Genomic DNA, 6,221 nt, shown 5'->3' with positions numbered 1-6,221 from the left:
AGTAAAAATGAACAGTCGGCCTAAGTTTTGAACTCTGGTTACGGAAAACCTACATATATGTTGAGTTTCTAAGATTAAAATTTCCCAAAACGAAGCCTCCTTCAAAGGCGTTATTTGTATCATCACGCAACACCCCGGGAAGAAGTGTTGCGTGACAACTAAAGTAACTCAGCGGAGAAGCCTGCTTTTGAATTATTTTAGGTTAATTAATTTCTGTAGTTAATCAGAAAAAAGCCAAAGTTGCTATTCCAAATAATTGTAATTTATATTTTAAGCTGTTCATGCTCTTAATTTTTCTTTGAACTGTGTTAACAAATTCTCCTCTAAAGATTATTGTGACTAATTTATTTTTATTCGATACCTAATTTGTTTTTATTTGTAGAATTTAAACGAAAGGAAAATTATTATTTTTAATTAAGAAAAGCCCTAAAAAAGAATCAGCTCTTTCGGAAGAATCCCAGATGACTTTCGCTCAATCTGGTGTCGCTTGTGAAATTCCAGTCAAGCCAGATCAGAGACATTCATTGTTCTAAGCTCACTCCAACATCCTGGAAATGTACTACCCATGACCTGCACATAAGCACTACTGTTTTACGTCCTCAACAATAGAAAATTTCCAGACACAATGATTGAAAACAAACATCTTTGAAGCCAATTGGAATAAAGGTGTGGTATTCTGACGTAGTCAAGTAAAGCCGAAAAGACATGAAAAGCAAACTCTCACCTTCCCTCATGATGCCTTCTCTACTTGAGAGCAAACGGCCACATCACAAAGTGTCCAAGTGCCTCCATCAAAAATGAGCGGATCAGATAAACTCACCAGGATTTGCCAGTTGGAATATTGCAGAGGAACGTCAGAAACACCGCCCTCAGGGTAAGAGCTTCTACAACCCTGCAGGGACATCGATCGGCTACATTTAAATCTGACCATTTGTGTTGTGTGCGGGTGTATAGGCCATCTCAGTTCCTGAAAATAATCGTAAAATACTAAGTTCAGTGGAAAATATCAAATCCACCAAGAGAAAAATCTAACAAACTCATTAGCATAGTAAAAATCCTATTCACTTAAGTTAAAAAAAGTTATACCCTAACTAGTTCTGCAACTGAATTGATACTTAAGCAGTACTAACACTTAGACATACTCAATCTCTCTTGAAACCTTTTTTGGAGAAAAATAAGATTAAAAAGCCCCATTCCCTAAGTGGTTTTGAGCTGCTGAAATTTACTGCGTTTAAAACGAAAATAACCGTAAGGGTTAATTTTCTTCTTAAGATACATGTACTATGATGTCAATATCTTAGCTGGCAAGGAACACCCACTAGATCTGAAGGGTCTGTTCCACACCCCTGTTCTTCTGACTACCCCACGTTTGGCCTATCTTTAACGCGTTAGTGTCAGTGTTAATGTGAAGACCTTACTAGACCACAAATTGTGGTGTTTTCTTAGCTTAGTTAATTAAAAATTGTTTGCTTCTGTGCTAATGAGCTTGCTGTAACACCTTTAAGCAAAGGAGGCAATGAAATTATTATTTATTTTTGAAAAACTAAGCTCAGAATTTGTCGTTTAAACCTGGTCGAGTAAAACGTGATTTTGCAAGACAGTGAATAAATTGAGTAAAATTGCATGGTCTCCTACCGATTGGTATTGCATTTAATCATTTCCTCATCAGACAAATGACTTAATTTGAATAAATTATTTTAGAAAAACGTAAGTCAGAATTTGTCGTTTAAAACTGATCATGTAATAAATTTGTATGACAATAAATACATGTAAGTTATATAAATTAGTGAAATCCTACAGATTGGTGGTGCATTGATTTCATAATTTCTTAATCCAACGATTGAATGTACTTTAAATACATTATTTTGCAAAAACGTAGCTCAGAATTTGTTTTCTGAAACTGATCGAGTAAGAAATAACACTTTTGGTAAAACACTAAATACATTGAATAAATTTGTGAAAAGTTGCAGATCGGTATTGCATTCAATTTTAGTTATTTCTTGATCAGCCAATTGAATTTATTTGCATTACCACAAAAGGGTAGTTTTAGGATGCTTTCTTTGTTCAAAGGTGATAATAAAAGCAATACTATAGTTTCAAGCACCATCATGCCATTGATCTAAACAAGAAAAAAACAACACAATAAAAAAAATGAAAATGTTGCCCACCCGAAGAAAATAATGGTGATCAGTGAGAACTAAATTGGCCGATGATTTGCATTGAAACTACAAAATAAAACAAGTAAAATATTTCCTTGAATGCAAGTTTCCTATTGAGCAGCTACTTTCCCAAAACAAGTTAAATTGATCACAATAAATTTTTTCTTACAGAAAAAACAGGACAAATTCTTGTCAAGAAAAGCAATTAGCTTGGCATTCTGGCAGTGGTATTTTAAGTACAATGTACATGACTGTATAATTATATATTTTTTTCAAAATCAGACATCAAAATGAAGAGAACAGTGCATTCTACCCTCTCCCCTTAAAAGGTTACTTATGTCAATGTTGGCAAAAGATATAACTGTTTTTCAAGTCCAAACTCAATTTAAGATTTCCAAGGCAAACCAACGGAAGTGAACAATGAAAAAAATACAGATTTCACCATAAAGCTGCTCAATAGGAATCTTGTGAAAAGGAACGAGGCTTTCATGAGCAAATAAGTGGATTCTGCAAAATCAAATTCACTGTAATGATTATATCCTGCTTCCCACTGCCTTAGTGGTACACCAAAATGCCTGTACTTATGCCAAAAAAGTGTAACATCAATTTCTTTTAGAAACTGGAATTTTTTAAGGTAATTTTGAACAAAATGTCTGTTCATTTTTGTTTTGTCTCTACGTATGAAAACAAAACATAAACTATCAAACTTAATATTTTTAATTCATGAGAAACAGATTTTCCGCTAGTTAATTAATTTGTAATTGGCAAAATTTCCCTACTCTAATATAATAAAAGAGATAATATAATTTGGTTTCAAAATGCATAATTCATGGCAAATGTGACAAAGTCTAAGAATACCCATAGAGAGAATTTGCAATCAAACCACTTATTTGCAAATGAATGACACCCACACAAAACATTGGTCAGTTCAATACTCTGTTTATATAGATACTAGTTACAAGTGCATCAAAGTGCTATGGGAATTCATGCCTGTTAAAGGTCTTCAAATTGCAACTACATAAATTTAAAGGTCAGTAATTGCTATTTTAATTAGCTGCATATCCTGGGCTTTTTACTTATTAATTGAGCAACTGAGTGATTGTTTGATTGATTGATTGATTGATTGATTGATTGATTGATTGATCATTTGATTGATCGTTTGATTGATTGATTGATTGAGTGAGTGAGTGAGTGATTGATTGAGTGATTGATTGATTGATTGATTAATTGATTGGACTTGAAAAGTTCCCTTTACCTATGATTAAAAAAGAGACCTTTGAAACATACAGAAAGTGAATAAAGCTTGTTCCCAATTTACTCATTGACTAGAATAACAGCTGCAAAGGAGACTTCGAAACGAAGTGTGCTCATGTAACTAGGAAATAAGCAGAGAGCAACAAATTGGTATTCCATTGCAAAAAAAAATGTTTACCTGGGGTAATCAAAGAATTTTTCGCCTCAATCAACCTACTGCAATGTGTTGCCAATTTTGTTAAAGTGAGGAGTGAGGGAAACTGGAGTACCTAGAGAAAAACCCTCTGCACAAGGTGCATTGTGCCATCTCTGCTACTGGTAATATCTCATATACCTTACTATAATTATGTATAATTCAACTTATGCAAGTTCTTGCTCATCCAAGGCTTGCTTTCGTCCACTGTCCTTGATTCCCAGCTGCCAGTCGTCATTCCTCAGTCCTGTCCTTGCTCCTTGATCCTGACTGTCCTGAGTCCTGGGTCCTCTGTCCTGGGTCCACAGTCCTTGATCCTGTGCTCTACATGTATGTCCCTAGCGACTTGCCTGCAAATCCAATCTGTAACTAGTAAGTATTTTGTACATGACTTTTGCTAAACTTGCATAAAAAGAATGTGCAAATATTTTCTCTTGAAATTTTGCTTTAGAATTTCACAGCCACCTAAAGGGTCACCCAGATATTTCAACGCCAAGGAAAAATAATTCCTTCAGCAATCTATCAATGTTTTTGCAGCAGAATTTTAGCCTTGAGACTGCAGGCAATAATGTTCCTTGATGGGATAAATGATTCTGAACCAGACATTAACTCTGAAGCCAGATGCAACAAATTCTGAATCATTCCAAGAAATAATATTGACCCAGGAATAAATAAGCTTGAAATGAGAAACTTAAAATACTCTGAACGGGGGAAGGGAGGGGGAGGCATATCAATGAAATGAAGACTCCACTTTGCTCATTAATCTCCTTGTTATGGCAATATAAAAATAAATAGTTTTCATATACATTACTTGCCAAAAATTTCGGAAGACTTTAATTTCAGATGAAAAAGTGTCCAAAATTAAAACCATCCAAAATTTGTAAACTGTGCCAACAATTTTAAGCGTCCTAAATATCAACAGTACAGTATAAAGATCATACTTTCTTCTCAGATCTTGGACAAAACCATTACATGCATGATGAAGCTAGAACGTGAATTAGGATTTGCCTGCTCTTTTTTTTAATGGAAAGGAAAATTTTTGTTTCTCTTAAGAGGGCTTAAATGCAGATAAATTCCATTTATCTTTTTTCCAAAAAAAATTTCCGAAATTTTAACATCCAAAGTTTTTGGCAAGTAATGTACCTTTGTTAATCATTAAAACAAAATTAATGCTTATCACAAACATATGATCACTGTTGCGTATAATTTTCCAAATAATGGATGACACCTCCTAGGGATGAGTTACAGTGTATGTTCAATATCCAAACTTCCATATTAAAAACTCAACAAAACCTTCCTCTTGGAATGACATTTGACACAGCAAAACACTGTCAATTAAGTCATAAACCTGATGAAAACAAAAAATATAATTACATACTAACCATGCCAGCATACAGTGCGAACTAAATCTTCCATTTGGTCCAGTCTGTTGGTGTGTGTGTCCTCATCTTGTCAGGATACAGATCCTAAAAGATGTACATATAAACTGGCATAAGTTGTAGTTCACTAGTCAGTTAATCACAGTTATGACAATGTACATGTACATGTAGCTTGCACATAACATGTAGAAGCCAATGCTGCCCAGGGATTTTACTCCTCAATGCCATTGCCCAAATGACATGATCCTGGTTCATGACTCACTGTAACTCTTTCCACCCAGGTGTAGAAAACAGGTTAAACATAGTGGTTAGACTACCCAGGAAATTTAGGGAGTAACCTTGAATGGATTTCATACAATCATGTTCAAGTGACATCTCACCCAGAAGGGAGGCCTGGGGGAGACATTAAAAAATTATACTAACCATGTGCATCTAGAGCATGAACTTAATTCTCCGTTTAGTTCAGTCTGCCTTTAGTTAATAATAATTATTGGTCTGTTCTCATTCTGGCATGGATATTCATGACACATGATCTTGCAGGCATACAGATCCTTAAAGATAAAGACAAGTTTTAGCTCACTAGTAAATCAACCACAATTATTGCAAATATGACCCTCCCATTATGTCTCAAGTTTTCATCATTGTCATTAACTATTAACTCTCACCAGGGGAGAGATTCTCAGGTTTCATAATAGCTGCACACTAGAACAGAAAAGAGACAAGGGATGGAACTTCATGGAGTGTTTGACTACAGTTGAGGTGACCAGCCTCTGCAGGTCCTCGCACGGATATGTGCAAGTAAACACAAGACAACGGACAGCGGCCCGGCTTTGACTGCAATTTCCGCACCAAGTTTCTCAAATCCTTCAGCAACAGAACCAGGCAATTTCAACGTTGTTTACTGATGAGCTGACTTACAATTTTAATTCTTCTACTTCGTTTTTTGCTCAGTAGATTTCCATATTTTAGCCACAGAAACTCTATGTTTTCACGGCTCCTGGCCACGGTTATCAAAAAGTAAATCAGTGAACCAAATAGTGAATACTTTTCCATTTAGCCATTGGAACTTGGTTTCTTTGAAGAATTATACCTAGTTCAAGATTTATCTCGTGCGAAGACCAGGTAGACTGTGTGGTGTGTTCTGTTTCATATTTTCTGATGAACGCAGCTGTCAAAGGTAAACAAAAGAGTCTGTCAAGAGAAGAATAGGATCGCTTTGACGAAGCACATGCCCAA

General features: G+C 35.2%; 1 long non-coding RNA gene across 1 annotated transcript in view; it reads right to left on the bottom strand.

Annotated features, from left to right (window-relative positions):
* Positions 1 to 291: 291 nt before the first annotated feature.
* Positions 292 to 6,221, bottom strand: part of LOC110064411 (uncharacterized) — a 237,601-nt gene continuing 231,671 nt past the window's right edge. The window contains exons 4-5 of the long non-coding RNA XR_016209241.1: positions 4,989 to 5,072; positions 292 to 3,956 (exon numbers count right to left, since the gene is read on the bottom strand). This is a non-coding gene — a long non-coding RNA (uncharacterized LOC110064411). The remainder of the gene's footprint in view (positions 3,957 to 4,988; positions 5,073 to 6,221) is intronic.

Source organism: Orbicella faveolata, unplaced genomic scaffold, assembly GCF_042242905.1.
Source record: "Orbicella faveolata isolate gen_17 unplaced genomic scaffold, um_ofav_v1 contig_26, whole genome shotgun sequence".
NCBI lineage: Eukaryota > Metazoa > Cnidaria > Anthozoa > Scleractinia > Merulinidae > Orbicella > Orbicella faveolata.
Note: the sequence above shows the minus strand (reverse complement) of the source record. Positions and strands in the feature narration are given on the sequence as shown.